The 23,836-nt window shown below is 47.4% G+C and overlaps 1 pseudogene; it reads left to right on the top strand.

Annotated features, from left to right (window-relative positions):
- The first annotated feature begins 15,123 nt into the window (after window positions 1-15,123).
- On the top strand, window positions 15,124-15,242 carry LOC134897000 (5S ribosomal RNA; annotated as a pseudogene).
- The last annotated feature ends 8,594 nt before the right edge of the window (window positions 15,243-23,836 follow it).

Here is a 23,836-nt window from a genome sequence, read left to right as displayed (position 1 = left end):
ATTAAATACCTAGGCATTTTTTAAACGCATAGCCATCATCAACTTTACCAAGCTAATTTCCCTAGACTTTTAGACCAAATTAAATCAGATCTGTCTTCTTGGTCCAACCTCTTTATCTCATGGATAGGTAGGGTGAACTCAGTGAAGAAGAACGTGCTCCCTCGGATACTATATCTATTTCAAACCCTACCGATTTTTATCCCTCCATCTGCCTTTAAATTCTTACAGTTTCACACATCGCAATTTATTTGGGCAAATAAGCGTCCCCGAGTTCGACTAAAATTATTACAGCGCCCCACATGTAGTGGCGGTCTGGGCATCCCGGATTTTAAAAGATATTATTTAGCTACGCAACTCTCACAATGTGTACAATGGTGCAACCCCGAGTCTCGAAGGGTCTGGGTATCTATAGAAGCTGCTGAATTAGGTCTCTTTACTCTCTCTTCTCTTCTTTGGCTCACGAAATCCTGCCGCCCTCGAAATGTGTAGTCCCACCCCATAGTTTCCCGCTCACTAACGGTTTGGGACTTTGCCAATAGGAAATTTGGCTTGGCCCCAACCCCCTCCCCCATCATACCAATACTACATAACCCTGCATTTCCCCCGGTACACAATAGCCATTATTTGCCCCTTGGCAGGATAGAGGTATATTGTACCTGAATGATATCACCAAAGATTCTAGTTTTCTTCAATTTTCCAAGATTCAGGAAGATACGGACATCCCCTCCAGACATTTTTATCAATTCTTGCAACTTAGGCACTTTCATTCCTCAATGAGCCACGTTCTCTCTAGCAGACCCCTTACTACGTTCGAGGCAGTATGTCTCCGGCGTCATTCTACCAATGGCCTAATTTCTCTCTTATATACCACTCTCAATGGGGAACCATCCTCTCAACGTGATCCTCATGAGAGAGCATGGGAATTGGATCTGGGTTCAACTTTAGATGATGAGGAATGGTCTGAAGTCTGGGATAACGCAGCTTCTAGCTCCATATGCGTTAGAATTAAAGAAAATGTTTATAAACTATTATATAGATGGTATTATGTACCAACTCGTTTAAGCAGAATGTACCTGGATACATCGGATAGCTGTTGGAGAGGATGTGGCGCAGAGGGCTCCTTTCTTCATATATGGTGGTCATGCCCTAAAATAGTGACTGTGTGGAAAGACGTGATTGATCTTATTTCTAGCTTACTGCAGACTTCTGTTCCTTACGATCCTAAATATATTCTCCTCCCCTTAAACCTGCCAATGTTATCGAAATCTCAAAATAAACTGTTGCGTCATATAGTCTCTGCACTGACATGTCAATTGTGGCCGCAGACTGGAAAAATCCCGCTCCGCCCTCCATGCAATCTATAATCGCCCGCATCTGGTACGTCTACCGTATGGACTACATGACGTATCGTAAACTGTTCCTCTAAGTCGTTTGATAAAATTTGGAGTCCATGGTTGTCCACCCAACATGCTCCCTCGCCTTTTAATTAGTAATACCATGTGCTACGCCTAATGGAACCACCCCCCCCCCCCCCCCCCCCCGGGGATCTTATTCTACCCTATCCTGCTCTTATATATCTCCCACTCTCCTCTTTCCCTCTTCTCTACTACCTTCTTTTTTACTCTCTAATCTACATCAGTTGGCCTCTTAGCTAACTGCCATGCTTTTTGTCTTATACTGCCCACTTTATGGGTCAAAAACGGATAATTTTTGTTCTTTTTAGTCTTCTCTTTATATACCAACTCCTAGACTGTTTTAGTACTGTTCTATGTTGTATGTGCTATATGTTGGTTTCTGCTGCTTTCTGTGATCCAACGTATAAAAACTATGTTTAAAAAACAACCCTAAAATCCATATAAACGGCTAACGGAACGGTGCTCAGGCCCACCATTGCTTGTGCGTGGGTAGGTAACGCTGTGGAAAAATGGTCTGACAACTTGCTTGTTAACATAGACACAGTTGACAGGGATGAAATAGTCCTAACTCTCGGCCATATCAAAGATGCTGCAGGTTACTTAGTTGAAGCTATGAAGGATATTGGGTTGCTGAGTTCAAGATCCTCCGCTATGGCGATTTCAGCCCGCAGGGCGCTGTGAATCTACCAATGGAATGCTGATGTGGAATCAAAAAATATTACCATGGAGAAGCCCTCTTTGGAGACAAGCTGGATGCCATGATTTCAACAACTACATCAGGCAAGTCAGCATTTCTGCCTTCCGCGCTGCTTCACCTAGGAAAGGATTTCATTCTCACACGATGCAATCCTTTCGGCCCAAAAAGGCAAAGGGTACCCCCTTCTTCGCAGGAAGAGGGCGAGGAAGAGGTAAAAAAAATCTACAACACCATCAGGCTCGCAGGAGCAGAAGTCAACAGCTACTTCTGCTAAAACTTCAGCATGACGCTGGGGCTCCCCTGCGGGAGTACGATCGGGTGGGGGCACGTCTACTGTCTTTCAGACAGGTCTGGGTTCACTCAGATCTGGATCCTTGGGTATTGCAGATAGTATCCCAAGGGTACAAATTGGAATTTCAGGACCTTCCCCCATTGCCGATTTTTCAAATCAGCCTTACAAACTTCTGTTTAGGACAGAGCAAAAGTGCTGAACGCAATACAGAAATTATGTCAAAACAACGTAATTTCCATAGTTCCTGAGTCACAACAGGAAAAAGGGTTTTATTCAAGCCTGTTTGTAGTGCCGAAACCGGATGGCTCGGTCAGACCGATTTTAAACCTAAAGACTCTGAACCTTTATTTGAAAAGGTTCAAATTCAAGATGGAATACCTGAGAGCGGTGATCTCCAGCTTGGAGGAAAAGGAATTTCTGGTATCGATGGACATCAAAGATGCTTATTTACATGTTCCCATCTACCCGTCGCATCAGGTATACCTGAGGTTTGCGGTGCAGGACTGCCACTACCAGTTCCAAACATTGCCTTTCGGGCTCTCCACGGCTCCGAGAATATTCACCAAGGTGATGGCGGAGATGATGGTTCTTCTTCGCAAGAAAGGAGTCAGTCATCCCATACTTGGACGATCTCCTCATAAAAGTGAGATCCAGGGAGAAACTAGTGCAGAACATTGCACTTTCCCTGACGGTGCTTCAACAGCACGGTTGGATCATAAACCTTCCAAAATCACAATTGGAACCCACAATTAGGTTATCATTTCTGGGAATGATATTGGACACGGAAGCACAGAAAGTATTCCTACCGGTGGAAAAGGCTCTGGAAAACTAGAGGATGGTCAAACAAGTTTTAAAACCAGCACACGTATCGATCCATCAGTGCATCCGCCTGCTGGGGAAGATGGTTGCGACCTACGAGGCTCTACAATTTGGCCGATTCCATGCCAGGGTGTTCCAATGGGGGACGTACTGGACAAGTGGTCCGGATCGCACCTACACATGCACCGGAGGATAATCCTGTCAACAAAAGCCAGTATTTCACTCATGTGGTGACTTCAAAGTTCTCACCTCCTGGAGGGACGCAGGTTCGGGATTCAGATTTGGATCCTGGTGACCACAGATGTAAGCCTCCGAGGTTGGGGAGCAGTCACGCAAGGGGAAAGCTTCCAAGGACGATGGTCAAGTCAAGAAGTACTCCTTCACATAAACATTCTGGAATTGAGAGTTGTGTACAACAGCCTTCATCAAGCGGCAAACCTTCTTCAAGGTCGTCCCATACAGATCCAGTCAGACAATGTAACGGCAGCAGCTTACATAAACCGCCAGGGCGGAACAAAAAGCAGAGCGGCAATGGCAGTGGTGACAAAGATACTCCTCTGGGCAGAAAGACATGCAAAAGCTCTGTCTGCAATTTTCATTCCTGGAGAGGACAACTGGGAAGCAGACTTCCTCAGCAGACACACTCTCCATCCAGGAGAATGGGGCCTCCACCCAGAAGTCTTTGCAGAGGTAGCAGATCGTTGGGGCGTTCCTCAAGTAGATATGATGGCATCACGTCTTAACAAGAAGCTTCAGAAATATTGTTCCAGGTCGAGAGACCCACGAGCAATAGCAGTGGATGCACTGGTGACCCAGTGGGTGTTTCAGTCAGTGTATCTGTTCCCTCCACTTCCACTAATACCAAAAGTTCTCAAGATCATCAGAAGAACAAGGGTTCGAGCAATTCTCATTGCCCCATACTGGCCAAGGAGGGCTTGGTATCCAGATCTTCAGGCGTTATTACTGGAAGATCCTCAGCCTCTTCCTCTTCACGAGGACCTGCTTCAGCAGGGGCCGTTTGTTTATCAATGTTACAACTGAGGGTTGGTGCTGACCAGAGGAAGCCTCCGTTGTAGGGGCTGCGGTATATGTGAACCTGGGAGGCAGTATAGGATTTTGGACATGCAGGGAACCTTTACCATAGATGCCCAAAGGCGTGACCAAGACAACGTTGTAAAAGTTTAAGATGGTTATTAAACACAGTTCACTTGCACATTGACAGCTCAAGGAAGACAGTGGTGCTCAGCAATATGGAGTTGAAGCATGATATTAGCAATACAGTTCCTTAGCTACAGGAATAATAGGATGCTGTTGAGAATGGTATCACACTATACCGTCTTAGAAGACCTGGAGATGATAAGTCCAGAAACAAACAGCTATCCGCTGGATAGATGATATGCGTAGGAAATGACCAGCAGATGACACACTGGAACCTGGAGATGCTGATAGAATGCTGAATGAGGTGAGCACTTATGAACTGCCAGGAATGCCGGATGGAACCGACACAGGTGGTGAGGGTGCTACTGAACTCACTGATGAGAGTTCGCAGGAAGGAGCACCAATACAGAACTGTAAATTGAAGTTAAAACACCAATGTAGCAGAAGATCAATTGAAGAACACTGGTGATGCTGGGGGTCGATGACAGAGCACCGATGGTGACTGGAGATCGATGATGGAACACCGATGGTGACTGGAGAGATCGATGATGGAACACCGATGGTGACTGGAGATATCGATGATGGAACACCGATGGTGACTGAAGAGATCGATGATGGAACACCGATGGTGACTGGAGAGATTGATGATGGAACACCGATGGTGACTGGAGAGATCGATGATGGAACACCGATGGTGACTGGCTATCGATGATGTTACAACGATGATGACGAGATCGATGGCGGAACACCGATGATGACTGGCAAGGTAAAGCACCGCTGGAAGCCGGTACTGGATCACTGCCAATAGCTGGATGCAATGCTGGAACACTTGCAGAGTCAGGCTGCATCGCCAGATGGTAGCTGGTGCGGGTCTCTAGTGGAGCTGAACACAGGAGCTGGAAAACCTGGAACAAAGCTGAACAAACACAAACAGGAGAGACTTGTATCACAGGGTTTGACAACTGAAGCACTGACATCTTTCCAGCCCAGGAACAGGATATATATACCTGCTGGGAAGCAGGAATTGGCTGGCTGATTAAGCAGAGTCCAGAGCGCAGCGGATAGGATGAATCAACAACATGTGACTGGAAAAACATGAATGCGCCCTTGTTAGCCTTTGGAGGGAAAGTGTGTTTGTGATTCCATGTGGGAACAGTAGTAATGGCGGCGGAGGCCGCGGAGGGCAGGAGACGCTATCTTTGAATATTCCACATGAGAAACAGTAGTAATGGCAGCGGAGGCGCCATTCTTGGAATCTAAACTTATGAGGCTGCTGTGACAGCGCTGCGGGATCACAGGGAGGAGATGTGAAGTGAAGACATCGGCATCCCACACGCCGACAATGCAGATAGGATCCCACCCTGGAACGCTGGGCCAGCCTCAGGAGACACCTGAAAGGTAAATACTGATGTCCAGTTACCCGGATCGTGACAATCAAGACTTACTGCGGCTGCGATTGACGGCATGGCTGTTGAGCGCCAAATCCTAGCCCGTAAGGGTATTCCCAATTAAGTCATTCCCACACTTATTCTGGCCAGGAAAGGGGTAACATCCAAACATTACCATCGTATTTGGAGAAAATATGTATCTTGGTGTGAATCCAAGAAGTCTCCTGCGGTGGAGTTTAAATTAGGACGTCTTCTCCTATTTCTACAGGCGGGTGTGGATGCTGGCTTAAGATTAGGCCGGGTCTATCAAGGTCCAAATTTCGTCCTTGTCCATTTTCTTTCAGAAACAGTTGGCTTCCCTTCCTGAGGTCCAGACGTTTGTGAAGGGGGTTCTGCGCATCCAACCTCCCTTTGTGCCTCCTGCGGCGCCATGGGATCTTAATGTGGTGTTGCAGTTCCTTAAATTGGACTGGTTTGAGCCTCTGCAAGAGGTGTTGAAGTTTCTCACTTGGAAAGTGGTCATGCTGTTGGCCTTGGCATCAGGCAGACGAGTGTCTGAGTTAGGAGCTCTGTCTCACAAGAGTCCTTACTTAATCTTTCATGAACATAGGGCTGAACTGTGAACACGTCAGCACTTTCTTCCAAAGGTTGTGTCTACTTTCCATAACAACCAACCTGTTGTGGTGCCAGTGACTTCTGACACCTCAGCCATTTCTAAGTCCTTGGATGTCGTCAGAGCGTTGAGGACTTATGTTGCAAGAACGGCTCGGATTAGGAAAACTGAAGCTTTGTTTGTTCTTTATGACCCCAACAAGATTGGATGTCCTGCTTCTAAGCAGACTATTGTGCGCTGGATCAGAGGTACCATTCAGCACGCTCATTCCATGGCAGGATTGCCGTTACCAAGTTCGGTAAAGGCCCACTCTACAAGGAAAGTGGGTTTGTCCTGGGCGGCTGCCCGGGGTGTCTCGGCATTGCAGAGTTGCCGAGCAGCTACTTGGTCAGGACACCCAATCTTGTTGGGAGCATACAGGACAAACAAAGACTCTGTTTTCCGAATTCGAGCTGTTCTAGCGACCTAAATCTTCAAAGCTCTAACCACATCTAGAGACTTTGATTCAGTGAACGTGTCAGTAACTACTGGCACCACAATAGGTTGGTTATTGTGGAAAGATGAAACCACCTTTGGAAGAAAATGGTGGCGAGTTCTCAACTCTGCCCTATCTTCATGGAAGATCAGGTAAGGGCTCTTGTGAGACAAGGTCCCCAATTCAGACACCCACCGTGCGGATGCCAATGCCAAAAGCATCAACACTTTCTAAGTGAGAAACCTCAACTCTATCTCTCGTAGAGGCTCACACCAATCCGAATGAAGGAACTGCAACACCACATTAAGGTCCCATGGTGCACAAATGGAGGCTGGATGTGCAGAACCCCTTTCACGAAGGTCTGAACCTCTGGAAGAGAGGCCAATTGTTTTTGGAAAAACACTGACAAGGCCGAAATCTGGACCTTGATTGACCCCAATCGGAGGCCCGCCTCCACACCAGCCTGCAGAAAATGGAGAAAACGTCCCAAGTGAAACTCTTCCGTAGGAGCCTTCTTGGATTCACACGAAGGCACATATTTTCTCCAAATACGTGGTAATGTTTCGACGTTACTCCTTTCCTGGCCTGAATAAGTGTTGGAATGACTTCTTTCGGAATACCCTTTCGGGCTAGGTTCCGGCGCTCAACAGCCATGCCGTCAAATGTAGCCGCGGTAAGTCTTGATACACGCACGGCCCCTGCTGCAGCAGGTCCTCGTGAAGTGGAAGAGGCCGAGGATCTTCCATGAGCAACTGCTGAAGATCTGGGTACCAAGCCCTCCTTGGCCAGTCCGGGGCAATGAAGATTGCTCGAACCCTTGTTCTTATGATCCTGAGAACTTTTGGGATCAGCGGAAGTGGAGGGAAGACATACACTGACCGGAATACCCAGTGGGTCACTAGCACATCCACCGCTATTGCTTAATGGTCTCTCGACCTGGAACAATATCTCTGAAGCTTCTTGTTGAGACGAGATGCCATCATGTCTACTTGAGGAACTCCCCAAAGACTTGTCACCTCTGCGAATACTTCTTGGTGGAGGCCCCACTCTCCTGGATGGAGATCGTGTCTGCTGAGGAAGTCTGCTTCCCAGTTGTCTACTCCCGGAATGAATATTGCCGACAGAGCTTGTACATGCCTGTCTGCCCAGCGGAGGATATTTGTCACCTCTCCCATTGCCGCTCTGCTTTTCGTTCCGCCCTGCCTGTTTATGTACGCGACTGCTGTTACATTGTCCGACTGGATCTGCACGGGATGATCTTGAAGATGTACCGCTTGTAGAAGGCCGTTGTAAATGGCTCTCAAGTCCAGCACGTTTATGTGAAGGCAGGCTTCCTGACTTGACCATTTTCCTTGGAAGCTTTCCCCCTAAGTGACAGCTCCCCAGCCTCGGAGACTCGCATCCGTGGCTACCCAGGACCCAGTCCTGAATCCCGAACCTGAGTCCCTCTAGTAGGTGCGAACTGTGTAGCCACCACAGGAGTGAAATCCTGGCTTTTGACGACAGGACTATCTTCCGGTGCATGTGTAAGTGGGATCCCGACCACTTGTCCAACAGGTCCCACTGGAATACTCTGGCATGGAACCTGCCAAACTGTATGGCCTCGTAGGCCGCCACCATCTTCCCCAACAACCAAATGCACCGATGGATCGACACACTTGATGGTTTCAATATCTGCTTTACCAAGGAAGCATCCTGGGAAGCGGCAGTATCTAAGGCATAGAACCTTATGAACGTGTTCACAGAGGACCACATAGCCGCCTTGCACAATTGTTCAAGGGTCGCACCACGGCGGGCCGCCCAAGAAGGTCCAACAGACCGAGTAGAATGGGTTGTAATGTGAGCAGGAGCTGATAGACCAGCCCTCACATAAGCATGTGCAATCACCATTCTAATCCATCTGGCCAAAGTTTGCTTGTGAGCAGGCCAGCCCCGTTTGTGAAATCCAAACAGCACAAAGAGAGAATCAGATTTCCTAATAGAAGCAGTTCTATTCACATAGATACGGAGAGCCTGTACCACATCCAAAGTCCGCTCTTTGGTAGACAGATCAGGAGAAACAAGTGCCGGAACTACAATCTCCTGTTTAAGGTGGAACGAAGAAACCACCTTAGGTAAATATCCGGGACGAGTCCTAAGAACCGCCTGGTCACGGTGAAATATCAGATATGGGGAACTACAAGACAAGGCACCCAAATCCGACACTCTTCTAGCTGAAGCAATAGCCAGCAGAAACACCACCTTAAGGGAAAGCCCTTTAAGATCAGCTGAACCAAGAGGTTCAAACGGAGACTCTTGTAACGCCTCCAAAACCACCGACAAGTCCCAAGGAGCCACAGGCGGGACATAGGGGGGTTGGATACGCAACACACCCTGAGTGAAGGTATGCACATCAGGTAAGGTCGCAATCTTTCTCTGAAACCAGATATTTGAACCTTGAGGGAGGCCAAACGCAGACCTAAGTCCAAGCCCTGCTGAAGAAAGGCTAACAACTTGGCTATACTAAACTTGGAAGCGTCATAATGGTTAGATGCACACCAAACAAAGTAAGAATGCCAGACCCTATAGTAAATCTGAGCAGAAGCCGGTTTCCGGGCCCGCAATATAGTTTGAATGACAGCCTCAGAAAACCCTTTAGCCCTCAAGACTGAAGCTTCAAGAGCCACGCCGTCAAAGACAGCCGGGCTAGGTCTTGGTAGACACAGGGGCCCTGAACGAGGAGGTCTGGGCATTGTGGAAGTAGAATTGGACGCTCTGACGATAGGCCCTGCAGGTCTGAGAACCAGTGCCGTCTGGGCCACGCTGGAGCTATGAGAAGCAGAATTCCTCTTTCTTGCTTGAACTTCCGAATTACCCTGGGCAGGAGTGACACCGGAGGGAACATGTACGGCAGCCGAAACCTCCACGGCACCGCTAACGCATCTACGAATGCTGCTTGAGGATCGCTTGTCCTTGCTCCGAAGACCGGAACCTTGTGATTGTGTTGAGGCGCCATCAGATCTACGTCTGGAAGGCCCCACTTTTCCACTAGGAGTTGAAACACTTCTGGATGGAGGCCCCACTCTCCGGCGTGTACGTCCTGACGACTGAGAAAGTCCGCTTCCCAATTCAGGACTCCCGGAATGAATATTGCCGATATGGCCGGTAGATGGCGTTCCGCCCAATATAGAATCCGTGAGACTTCGTTCATTGCCAAACGACTTTGAGTGCCGCCTTGATGATTTATGTAAGTCACTGTGGTGGCGTTGTCCGACTGTACTTGAACAGGACGGTTCTGAATTAAATGCTGGGCCAGGTTCAACGCATTGAAGACCGCCCGCAGTTCCAGAATGTTGATCGAGAGGAGAGATTCCTCTTTGGTCCACTGACCCTGAAGGGAGTGTTGCTCCAGCACCGCGCCCCAACCTCTTAGACTGGCATCTGTCATCAATAGGACCCAGTCGGATATACAGAAGGGACGGCCCCTGCACAATCGCTGGTCCTGGAACCACTAGTGCAGCGACAGACGGACCTCCGGAGTCAATGAGATCATATGAGACCTGATCCGGTGAGGCAGGCCGTCCTACTTGGCTAGAATCAGCCTCTGGAGGGGGCGAGAATGGAATTGAGCATACTCCACCATGTCGAATGCTGACACCATGAGGCCCAGCACCTGCATCGCCGACTGTATCGACACTTGTGGACGAGAAAGGAAGCAACGAATCCTGTCCTGAAGCTTCAGGACTTTCTCCTGAGACAAGTACAACCGCTGGTTGTGAGTGTCCAATAGCGCTCCCAGGTGCACCATGCTCTGAGCAGGGACCAGGGAGGATTTCTTCCAGTTGATGAGCCACCCGTGGGCTTGTAGAAACCGGACAGTCCTATCCAGATGACGTAGGAGAAGTTCTGGGGAATTTGCCAGGATTAACAAGTCGTCCAGATACGCTGGTCTGCAGCTGTAATCTCATATATGTAGGTAGAACTACACGTAAACTACGCATTAGATTCCTAGAACACAGACGTAACATTCTTAAAGGGTTTCTTTTTCACAGTGTCTCCCGTCATTTTTCAGAAATACATCATAAGAATCCTGAAGACATTAAACTCATTGGCATTGAGACCATACTCCCCACCCCTCGTGGTGGTGATAGATACTGGAAACTCTGCCTTAGAGAAAATTATTGGATTCATAAACTTAGGACCCTTACCCCTGAAGGACTCAATGAATCCATTGAAATGGATCTATGTTAATACCCTACGGTTTATATATACATTCTCTATATATCATTAATTTGATTTTGAGACACAGTTGTTTTACATATATTAGTTAATTTCATTCCTTCTAGTGGAGTTCATCTGAGAGCGCCAGTGGCGCAATGTATATATGGTCGATTCTCTTATCATAGATTTCAATCTATTCCAGTTTGACTGGGTGTTCGATTCTGGGTGTCTGATTTCCGACACCACTACAAATTTTTATATATTCATCATCATCGTTCACTTTCCTGTTATAATAATTCCGATATAAGTCATAGAAATTTTTCTGGATTCCGTCTCTCTCGTTATCATTATTATGTTCACTAATATTTGGTATACAATCTATTATCTATTATTAATGGCTAATCATGTACACTCAGATAGACATGGTATTTCTATTCACTTTTATATTCATTTTTATTATTATTATCTTTATATTTTTTATTTTTGGGATTCTGGCACATAGTTGCTATATATATTAGTTATTTTTAACTACTTACACCATCCCCTCCAGTGGAACTTATTTAAGAGCCCTGTGGCGCAATGGATATGCGGTTGACTCTCTGACTGTAGATGTTAATACATTTCAGCCTGATAGGGTGTTCGATGCCCAACATCACCATAAAATTCCTATACAATTTTATATCATTACATATTCCATTATATTAATTTTAATACAGGCTATGGAAATTCATTACCTGTATCTCGTTTTTTTCCTTTTATTGTTGGTGTTATTATGTTTATCTATGTTTGTTGTATAATCTTTTATTAATGGCTATTTATGTACACTCAGACAGGCATGTCATCTCTATCTGTGATTTATTTATTTCCTTAATTATGTGTATTCATTATTTCTCTGATGTCCTAGTGGATGCTGGGAACTCCGTAAGGACCATGGGGAATAGCGGCTCCGCAGGAGACTGGGCACAACTAAAGAAAGCTTTAGGTCACCTGGTGTGCACTGGCTCCTCCCACTATGACCCTCCTCCAAGCCCCAGTTAGATTTTGTGCCCGGCCGAGGTTGGATGCACACTAGGGGCTCTCCTGAGCCCTTAGAAAGAAAGTATAGATTTAGGTTTTTTATTTTCAGTGAGACCTGCTGGCAACAGGCTCACTGCAGCGAGGGACTAAGGGGAGAAGAAGCGAACTCGCCTGCTTGCAGCCGGATTGGGCTTCTTAGGCTACTGGACACCATTAGCTCCAGAGGGATCGACCGCAGGCCCAGTCCTTGGTGTTCGGTCCCGGAGCCGCGCCGCCGTCCCCCTTACAGAGCCAGAAGCAAGAAGAGGTCCGGAAAATCGGCGGCAGAAGACATCAGTCTTCACCAAGGTAGCGCACAGCACTGCAGCTGTGCGCCATTGCTCCTCATGTACATCTCACACTCCGGTCACTGAGGGTGCAGGGCGCTGGGGGGGGGGGGCGCCCTGAGCAGCAATATTAACACCTTGGCTGGCAAAAATACCATAATATATAGCCCCAGAGGCTATATATGTGGTAAATACCCCTGCCAGAATCCAGAAAAAAGCGGGAGAAAAGTCCGCGAAAAGGGGCGGAGCTATCTCCCTCAGACACACTGGCGCCATTTTCTCTTCACAGTGCAGCTGGAAGAAAGCTCCCCAGGCTCTCCCTTGTAGTTTTCAGGCTCAAAGGGTTAAAAAGAGAGGGGGGGCACTAAATTTAGGCGCAATATTATATATACAAGCAGCTATTGGGGAAATTTCACTCAGTTATAGTGTTAATCCCCACATTATATAGCGCTCTGGTGTGTGCTGGCATACTCTCTCTCTGTCTCCCCAAAGGGCTTTGTGGGGTCCTGTCCTCAGTCAGAGCATTCCCTGTGTGTGTGCGGTGTGTCGGTACAGCTGTGTCGACATGTTTAATGAGGAGGCTTATATGGTGACGGAGCAGATGCCGATAAATGTGATGTCGCCCCCTGTGGGGCCGACACCAGAGTGGATGGTTAGGTGAAAGGTATTAACCGACAGTGTCAACTCCTTACATAAAAGGGTGGATGACGTAACAGCTGTGGGACAGCCGGCTTCTCAGTCCGCGCCTGCCCAGGCGTCTCAAAGGCCATCAGGGGCTCAAAAAACGCCCGCTCACTCAGATGGCAGACACAGATGTTGACACGGAGTCTGACTCCAGTGTCGACAAGGTTGAGACATATACACAATCCACTAGGAACATCCGTGACTTAATCCCGGCAATAAAAAATGTGTTACACATTTCTGACATTAACCCAAGTACCACTAAAAAAAAAAAAAAAAAAAGGGTTTTATGTTTGGGGAGAAAAAGCAGGCAGTGTTTTGTTCCCCCATCAGATGAATGAATGAAGTGTGTGAAAAGCGTGGGTTCCCCCCGATAAGAAACTGGTAATTTCTAAAAAGTTACTGATGGCGTACCCTTTCCCGCCAGAGGATAGGTCACGTTGGGAGATATCCCTTAGGGTGGATAAGGCGCTCACACGGTTGTCAAAAAAGGTGGCACTGCCGTTTTAGGAACGGCCACTTTGAAGGTACCTGTTGATAAAAAGGCTATCCTGAAGTCTGTATTTATACACTCAGGTACTAGACTGAGACCTGCAGATCGTGCTGCTGCAGCGTGGTCGGTGACCCTGTCACACATGAGAACATATTAAACACGTCGTCTTATATATGAGGGATGCACAGAGGGATATTTTGCCGGCTGGCATCCAAAATGAATGTAATGACCATTCTGTCAGGAGGGTATTAGAGACCTGTCACTGGACAGGTGATGCTGACTTTAAAAGGCGCATAGAGACTCTGCCTTATAAGGGTGAGGAATTATTTGGGGATGGTCTCTGGGACCTCGTATCCATTACCTCAGGTTTCCTCACAGGTACAGGTACAGTCCTTTCGGCTTCAGAAAAGCAAGCGGGTCAAAGGCGCTTCCTTTCTGTACAGAGACATGGGGAGAGGGAAAAAGCTGCACCAGTCAGCCTGTTCCCAGAATCAAAATTCTTCTCTCGCTTCCTCTGAGTCCACAGCATGACGCGGGGGCTCCACAGGTGTAGCCAGGTACGGTGGGGGGCCGTCTCAAAAATTTCAGCGATCAGTGGGCTCGCTCACAGGTGGATCCCTGTTTCATTCAAGTAGTATTTCAGGGGTACAAGCTGGAATTCGAGATGTCTCCCCCCCGCCGTTTCCTCAAATATGCCTTGCCGACAACTCCCTCAGGCAGGGAGGCTGCGCTAGAGGCAATTAATAAGCTGTATTCCCAGCAGGTAATACTCAAGGTGCCAATGAGGAGAAAAAAGAGACTCTTTTGTGGGCGCACTCTTTACTATTAAGACAATAATGTAGATATTATATAATTAGAATACGGAGAAATTCATTTATGTATATATTTATTTATTTAACTATATATCTATTTATTATCCATTCTTCATCTAGTTTAATTGATACAACTTAATGTTATTCATTCACTATTGGATACACGTTAGTTATATCCATAGATTTGCGGGTCCTTTGTGATTGTGATTCCTGCAATAATTACAAAGTATCTTTTTTCCCTTTTCAACACAAACAGGGAGCATTTTGCAACATTGCTGTTACATTTAAAAGCCTTATACCATGTTCCTTTGCATTTCCAGATCTTTAGGTTAGTGGGTCCTGGGTGACCCAATATCAGCAACAATTATAAAGTATAATTTATTCCTCTTTTGAGCTCAAACAGGGAGCACTGGCAACCTTACTGTTACAGTTTCAAAATTCTGTTACTGGGTTTATTGTACTCGGGTGAAGAATTCTTCACTCTCTATCATTTGTTAATGTGTATACATAACAGTAACTCCAGTTGTAATAAACTGGTATGTATATACTAATTTGCATGTACAGTTGATTGGTACCATTATCGGCTTTTCATCCTTTATTTCTTTTTCGTGGACTCTCACCACTGATTCAGGGGTCACCCCTGTCTAACATTGGCAGCAGATCCATCTTTATCTTTCTACCAAATATTTAGTGAACTCTCATCAGTGATTCCAGAGCCCTCGCTGTCATCTGCAATCCTCTACTATCATACCACACTGTAAACGCCCGAAACCGTCCGATCTTGGAAGCTAATCAGTGTCGGGCTGGGTCAGTACTCAAGTGGGTGACCATTGAGGAATACCCGGTGTTGTAGAGCTTACATTTGTCCATCACGCTCTGAGTCTAACGCTGACAGCAGATTCACACTGCTATCTTTTCTTCACCTGTTCTATTCTTTGTTTAATCAGCGAGCAAATTACCACTACAATTAGATTTGGCACGGTCATAGGACCAACCAGCTGAGGCAGCCCTAGAATCTTCCTTAGGCGTTATATTTCATTTATCTTTCATGGCATTCCTACCAGATTTATGCAATCGGGACCAATTATGCTAATTTTAGCATTGACCTGTTACTATTTGTACAATTATTTACATATTATCAGTTTGTGTTACTGAGGATCAACATAATAATAATTTTTGTATACATTGGAATGTCACCTTATTTGACGACTATACACCCTTTTATTCTATGATGCTAATAAAAGTTATATTTTATATCTAGATTTTCTCCGTATTCTAATTATATAATATCTACATTATTGTCTTAATAGTAAAGAGTGCGCCCACAAAAGAGTCTCTTTTTTCTCCTCATTGTTTCCTTACAGTTTCATTGACTCTGGGTGCACCGCCAAACCATATTTGAAAACTTAGCGTTTCCTTATATCTACGAATTTTGGCTGTTTTTGATTTATTTCATTATATTCTATCCACCAGTGCGGTATTTCTCCCAATACAAATACTCAAGGTGCCCCTACTTCAACAAGGACGGGGTTACTATTCCACACGGTTTGGGGTACCGAAACCGCATGGTTCGGTGAGACCCATTTTTTATTTAAAATCCTTGAACACATACATAAAAAAATTCAAGTTCAAGATGGAATCGCTCAGGGCGGTTATTGCAAGCCTGGACGAGGGGGATTACATGGGATCCCGGGACATCAAGGATGCTTACCTGCATGTCCCCATTTACCATCCTCGCCAGGAGTACCTCAGATTTGTGGTACAGGATTACCATTACCAAGTCCAGACACTGCCGTTTGGACTGTACATGGCACCGAGGGTGTTTACCAAGTTTTTAATGATCCCGTACTTGGACAATATCCTTATAAGGGCAAGGTCCAAGGAGCAGTTGCTAGTCGGGGTAGCACTATTTTGGAAAGTGCTACAACAGCACGGTTGGATTCTAAACAGTCCAAAGTCACAGCTGGTTCCTACGACACGTCTACTGTTCCTGGGGATGGTTCTGGACACAGAACAGAAATAAGTGTTTCTCCCGGAGGAGAAAGCCAAGGAACTGTCATCTCTAGTCAGAGACCTCCTGAAGCAAAAACAGGTATCGGTGCATCATTGCACGCGAGTCCTGGGGAAAAAATGGTAGCTTCCTACGAAGCAATCCCATTCGGCAGGTTCCATGCAAGAGGGCCGCAGGTTCGGCATACAGGACTAGGTCCTAGTGACCATGGATGCCAGCCTTTGAGGCTGGGGGGCAGTCACACAGGAAAAAAAACTTCCAGGGACTTTGGTCAAGTCAAGTGACTTCCCTACACATAAATATTCTGGAACTGAGGGCCATTTACAATGCCCTGAGTCAGGCAAGGCCTCTGCTTCAAAACCAGCCGGTACTGATCCAATCAGACAACATCACGGCAGTCGCCCATGTAAACCAACGGGGCGGCACAAGAAGCAGGATGGCGATGGCAGAAGCCACAAGGATTCTCCGATGGGCGGAAAATCATGTGTTAACACTGTCAGCAGTGTTCATTCCCGGAGTGGACGACTGGAAAGCAGATCTCAGCGGACACGACCTCCACCCGGGAGAGTGGGGATTTCATCCAGAAGTCTTCCAAAGGATTGTACACCATTGGGAAAGGCCACAGGTGGACATGATGGCGTTCCGCCTCAACAAAACGCTATAAAAGATATTGCGCCAGGTCAAAGGACCCTCAGGCGATTGCTGTGGACGCTCTGGTAACACCGTGGGTGTACCAGTCGGTTTATGTGTTCCTCCCTCTGCCTCTCATACAAAAGGTACTGAGAATAATAGGAAGGCGAGGAGTAAGAACGATACTCGTGGTTCCGGATTGGCCAAGAAGAGCTTGGTACCCAGAACTTCAAGAAATTATATCAGAGGACCCATGGCCTCTGCCGCTCAGACAGGACCTGCGGCAGCAGGGGCCCTGTCTGTTCCAAGACTTACCGCGGCTACGTTTTGACGGCATGGCGGTTGAACGCCGGATCCTAAAGGAAAAGGGCATTCCGGAGGAAGTCATTCCTACGCTGATTCAAGCCAGGAAAGATGTAACTGCAAAACATTATCACCGCATATGGCGAAAATATGTTGCTTGGTGTGAGGCCAAAAAGGCCCCAACAGAGGAATTTCAACTAGGTCGATTTCTGCATTTCCTACAAGCAGGAGTGTCTATGGGCCTAAAATTAGGCTCCATTAAGGTACAGATCTCGGCTCTGTCGATTTTCTTCCAAAAAGAACTAGCTTCAGTACCTGAAGTTCAGACATTGTAAAAGGAGTGCTGCATATTCAGCCCCCGGTTGTGCCTCCAGTGGCACCTTGGGTTCTCAACGTGGTGTTGAGTTTCTTAAAATCACATTGGTGTGAGCCACTAAAAACCGTGGATCTAAAATATCTCACGCGGAAAGTGGTCATGTTATTGGCCTTGGCTTCGGCCAGGCGTGTATCAGAATTGGCGGCTTTGTCATATAAAAGTCCTTATCTGATTTTCCATATGGATAGGGCAGAATTGAGGACTCGTCCCCAGTTTCTCCCTAAGGTGATATCAGCTTTTCACTTGAACCAACTATTGTAGTGCCTGCGGCTACTAGGGACTTGGAGGATTCCAAGTTACTGGACGTAGTCAGGCCCTTGAAAAATTATGTTTCCAGGACGGCTAGAGTCAGGAGAACTGACTCGCTGTTTATCCTGTATGCACCCAGCAAACTGGGTGCTCCTGCTTCTAAGCAGACTATTGCTCGCTGGATTTGTAGCACAATTCAGCTGGCGCATTCTGCGGCTGGACTACCGCAGCCAAAATCTGTAAAAGCCCATTCCACAAGGAAGGTGGGCTCATCTTGGGCAGCTGCCCGAGGGGTCTCGGCTTTCCAACTTTGCCGAGCTGCAACTTGGTCAGGGGCAAACACGTTTGCTAAATTCTACAAAATTGATACCCTGGCTGAGGAGGACCTGGAGTTCTCTCATTCGGTGCTGCAGAGTCATCCGCACTCTCCCGCCCGTTTGGGAGCTTTGGTATAATCCCCATGGTCCTTACGGAGTTCCCAGCATCCACTAGGACGTCAGAGAAAATAAGATTTTACTCACCGGTAAATCTATTTCTCGTAGTCCGTAGTGGATGCTGGGCGCCCATCCCAAGTGCGGATTGTCTGCAATACTTGTATATAGTTATTGCCTAACTAAAGGGTTATTGTTGAGCCATCTGTTGAGAGGCTCAGTTATATTCATACTGTTAACTGGGTATAGTATCACGAGTTATACGGTGTGATTGGTGTGGCTGGTATGAGTCTTACCCGGGATTCAAAATCCTTCCTTATTATGTCAGCTCGTCCGGGCACAGTGTCCTAACTGAGGCTTGGAGGAGGGTCATAGTGGGAGGAGCCAGTGCACACCAGGTGACCTAAAGCTTTCTTTAGTTGTGCCCAGTCTCCTGCGGAGCCGCTATTCCCCATGGTCCTTACGGAGTTCCCAGCATCCACTACGGACTACGAGAAATAGATTTACCGGTGAGTAAAATCTTATTTTATTATCCCTTATCCCTTCATATTTAGTTTATATTTATTCTTTACATTAGGTCTATTGAATTTAGGGCTTATAATTATCTGTACCATCAGAGAGTGAAATCCCCATGAGCTGACGTATACCTGGTTTTGCATTAGATTGATTAATTATCTAATTATTGACACATGTTGATTGTTACACTGATGCTTTAAATACTGATCACTTCTGAGGCTGGATATACCTTTGACAAAGTCACATGATCTGTGACGAAACGCGTCAGGACCCCGCCTCTTTGCACACCTTGATCATTCTACCTATCAGGTAGCAAGCTGCACACTGAGCCACGGACATCCCGGTTCCACACCGGCCTCACATCTTGGCTCAGACTGCCCACTGAACCACAGACATCCCGGCTCCACACCGGCTGCACTTCTCGGCTCAACATACGGCCGTCAGCTACTCTTCTCAGTATATTGTGGAGACCACCACGGATCAGGCAGTGAATTGCTCGCAGAGCCATCTGGCCGTTCCAGCCCCACGCATCGGCCCCGTGCACGGCTTCTGACATCTTCTCTCAGAACGCGGCTGAAACTACACTATTTACCGCTGCTTGCCTGGTTATCACACAGTCATCTCCTTGCCGCGCAGACGGACACTGGGCATTGCAGGACCGCAATACCGAGGACGCTCGGTACGGACCAGCCCTAGGAGAAGGTAATCCAATTTACATTGATTCAGTCGCCCACCTGTCTGTGAAAATCTCTCAAGACACTCATTATAAGCCACACACTAATCGGCTGTTTATCTGGAACTGTGGACACTCCAATTACATCAATTCTGGACTCTGTGGTTCCCATTCTCAACAAGCAGATTGAGAATTTGCAGCTTATACATCTCATGATCAAGGTGTTGACACATTTAAATTTTGTTCATATGTTTTTATTGTATTTTATATTTAGAAGACTCGTGAAGCCGTAGTTAAACCAAAAGGGAAAGCCCGAAACTGGTCATGGAGGTTGCCAATCGCAAACCTCAGGTATTGCTGATGTGACACTGCTATAGGAATATGCAGGTAAGCATCCTGTATGTCCAGGGAGACATGTAGTCCCCAGGTTCCAAGGCCAGAACTATAGAGCGAAGGGTTTCCATACGGAACTTGGAAATCTTCACAAACCTGTTCAATGCCTTGAGGTTGAGAATGGGCCGGGAGGACCCATTCGGGTTCGGGACCAGAAACAGCGGAAAATAGTACCCCCGACCCCTCTGAGCAAGAGGCACCTGTACTACGACTCCTGTATCCAGGAGGGTCTGTACCACCGAATGTAGAGTGTTTGCCTTTGTCTGGTCCAACGGGACGTCTGTCCGGCAAAATCGATGAGGGTGCCGGTTTTTGAAGGCTATGGCGTAACCTCGAGTGATGACTTCCCGTACCTAGGCATCTGAAGTGGTCTTCAACCATTCCTGGGTATACCCTAGAAGCCGGCCCCCCCACCCTGGGATCCCCCAGGGGGAGGCCCGCCCCGTCATGCGGCAGGCTTATCGGTCTTGGAAGCTGGCTGACGGGCAGCCCAGGCTCTTTTGGGCTTCGGCTTACCAGGTTTGGAAGTGCGGGCCTGCTTGTTGTACGCCTGACCTTTTGCTTTACCTGAAGGGCGAAAGGAAGTACCTTTAGCATTAGACACAGAAGGAGCGGTACTTGGCAGACAGGCAGTTTTGGCAGTAGCCAAGTCTGCCACTATCTAATTTAAGTCCTCCCCAAACAGAATATCTCCCTTGAAAGGGAGTACCTCCAGGGTTTTTCTAGAGTCCAGATCCACAGACCAGGATCTCAGCCACAATATCCGGTGAGCCAGGACTGAAGTAGTAGAGGCCTTGGCTGCTAGGATACCGGCATCAGAAGCCGCCACTTTAATATAGTGAGAAGCTATGACAATATATGACAAGCATTGTCTACCATGGTCAGAAGAGATTTCAGCTTCTAACTCTAGGACCCATGCTTCAATAGCCTCTGCAGCCCATGTTGCTGCAATAGTGGGCCTTTGTGCAGCACCCGTGAGGGTGTAAATCGCTTTCAGACAACCCTCCACACGTTTATCCGTAGGCTCTTTTAGAGATGTGACGGTAGTGACAGGTAGAGCTGAGGAAACCACCATCCTAGCCACATGTGAGTCTACTGCAGGAGGCGTTTCCCAATTTTTAGACAGCTCTGGCGCGATGGGATAGCGAGCCAGCATCTTCTTTTGAGGCACAAACTTCTTTCCCGGGTTTCCCCAGGGTTCCTGACGTATATCCACTAGGTGGTCAGTGTGAGGTAAAACTTGTTTAACTACCTTCTGACGCTTGAAACTATCTGGTTTCTTAGGAGGGGCGGATGGCTCGGGATCATCCATAATCTGTAAAATTAATTTAATAGCCTCCAAAAGATCAGGAACATCCACATGTGAACTACCCTCCCCATCAGCAGTATCGGTGTCAGAATCTGTGGGGTCAGTGTAAGCGCCATCTTCATCAGACGAGGTGTCAGTGACAGCAGTGGATTGTGAGGAGATAAGAGCTCGCTTAGAGGACTCCTTGGTCTTAGGCGAGCGAGGGTCAGACTTTTTAGTAGTCAAGGACTGGTTCAACTTCTTCAATTGAGCAGACAAATTATCCGCCCACGGCGGGTTAGCTGCGGGGACCACATACGGTTGCACCGGCATAGGGGGTCCCATAGGGGGTGTTAGTTTAGTAACTAGCGTATGTAGAAGCGTGGAGAAAATAAGAATTTACTCACCGGTAATTCTATTTCTCGTAGTCCGTAGTGGATGCTGGGACTCCGTAAGGACCATGGGGAATAGCGGCTCCGCAGGAGACTGGGCACAATTATAAAGAAAGCTTTAGGTCTAACTGGTGTGCACTGGCTCCTCCCACTATGACCCTCCTCCAGACTTCAGTTAGGATACTGTGCCCGGAAGAGCTGACACAATAAGGAAGGATTTTGAATCCCGGGTAAGACTCATACCAGCCACACCAATCACACCGTATAACTCGTGATACAATACCCAGTTAACAGTATGACAACAACTGAGCCTCTCAACAGATGGCTCAACAATAACCCTTTAGTTAAATAATAACTATATACAAGTATTGCAGACAATCCGCACTTGGGATGGGCGCCCAGCATCCACTACGGACTACGAGAAATAGAATTACCGGTGAGTAAATTCTTATTTTCTCTGACGTCCTAAGTGGATGCTGGGACTCCGTAAGGACCATGGGGATTATACCAAAGCTCCCAAACGGGCGGGAGAGTGCGGATGACTCTGCAGCACCGAATGGGCAAACTCTAGGTCCTCCTCAGCCAGGGTGTCAAACTTGTAGAATTTAGCAAATGTGTTTGACCCCGACCAAGTAGCTGCTCGGCAAAGTTGTAAAGCCGAGACCCCTCGGGCAGCCGCCCAAGAAGAGCCCACCTTCCTCGTGGAATGGGCTTTCACTGATTTAGGATGCGGCAGTCCAGCCGCAGAATGTGCAAGCTGAATCGTACTACAGATCCAGCGAGCAATAGTCTGCTTTGAAGCAGGTGCACCCAACTTGTTGGGCGCATACAAGATAAATAGCGAGTCAGTCTTTCTGACTCCAGCTGTCCTGGAAACATAGATTTTCAGGGCCCTGACTACGTCCAACAACTTGGAAGCCTCCAAGTCTGTAGTAGCCGCAGGCACCACGATAGGTTGGTTCAGATGAAAAGCTGATACCACTTTAGGAAGAAACTGGGGACGAGTCCTCAATTCTGCCCTATCCATATGGAAAATCAGATAAGGGCTTTTACATGACAAAGCCGCCAATTCTGATACACGCCTGGCCGAAGCCAAGGCCAACAACATGACCACTTTCCACGTGAGATACTTCAATTCCACGGTTTTAAGTGGCTCAAACCAATGTGACTTTAGGAAATCCAACACCACGTTGAGATCCCAAGGTGCCACTGGAGGCACAAAAGGGGGCTGAATATGCAGCACTCCCTTAACAAAAGTCTGAACTTCAGGTAGTGAAGCCAGTTCTCTCTGGAAGAAAATCGATAGAGCCGAAATCTGGACCTTAATGGAACCCAATTTTAGGCCCATAGTCACCCCTGACTGTAGGAAGTGCAGGAAACGGCCCAGCTGAAATTCCTCCGTTGGGGCCTTCCTGGCCTCACACCACGCAACATATTTTCGCCATATGCGGTGATAATGGTTTGCGGTTACTTCTTTCCTAGCTTTAATCAGCGTAGGAATGACTTCCTCCGGAATGCCCTTTTCCTTCAGGATCCGGTGTTCAACCGCCATGCCGTCAAACGCAGCCGCGGTAAGTCTTGGAACAGACAGGGCCCCTGCTGCAGCAGGTCCTGTCTGAGCGGCAGAGGCCATGGGTCCTCTGACATCATTTCTTGAAGTTCCGGGTACCAAGCTCTTCTTGGCCAATCCGGAACAATGAGTATAGGCCCTCATTCCGAGTTGTTCGCTCGGTATTTTTCATCGCATCGCAGTGAGAATTCTCTTAGTGCGCATGCGTAATGTTCGCACTGCGCATGCGTCAAGTAACTTTACTAAGAAGAAAGTAATTTTACTCACGGCTTTTTCGTCGCTCCGGAGAACGCATTGTGATTGACAGGAAATGGGTGTTACTGGGCGGATGTACGGCGTTTTAGGGGCGTGTGGCAGGAAACGCTACCGTTTCCGGAAAAAACGCAGGCGTGTCTGGAGAAACGGTGGGAGTGCTTGGGCGAACGCTGGGTGTGTTTATGACGTCAGCCGGGACCGAAAAGCACTGAATTGATCGCACAGGCAGAGTAAGTCTGGAGTTACTCAGAAACTGCTAACTCGGTTTTGATCGCAATATTGCGAATACATCGGTCGCACATTTAAGATGTTTAGATTCACTCCCAGTAGGCGGCGGCTTAGCGTGTGTAACTCTGCTACATT

This window comes from Pseudophryne corroboree, chromosome 3 (genome assembly GCF_028390025.1).
Source record: "Pseudophryne corroboree isolate aPseCor3 chromosome 3, aPseCor3.hap2, whole genome shotgun sequence".
In the NCBI taxonomy this organism is placed as follows: Eukaryota; Metazoa; Chordata; class Amphibia; order Anura; family Myobatrachidae; genus Pseudophryne; species Pseudophryne corroboree.
This window is presented reverse-complemented; position numbering and strand designations above follow the sequence as displayed.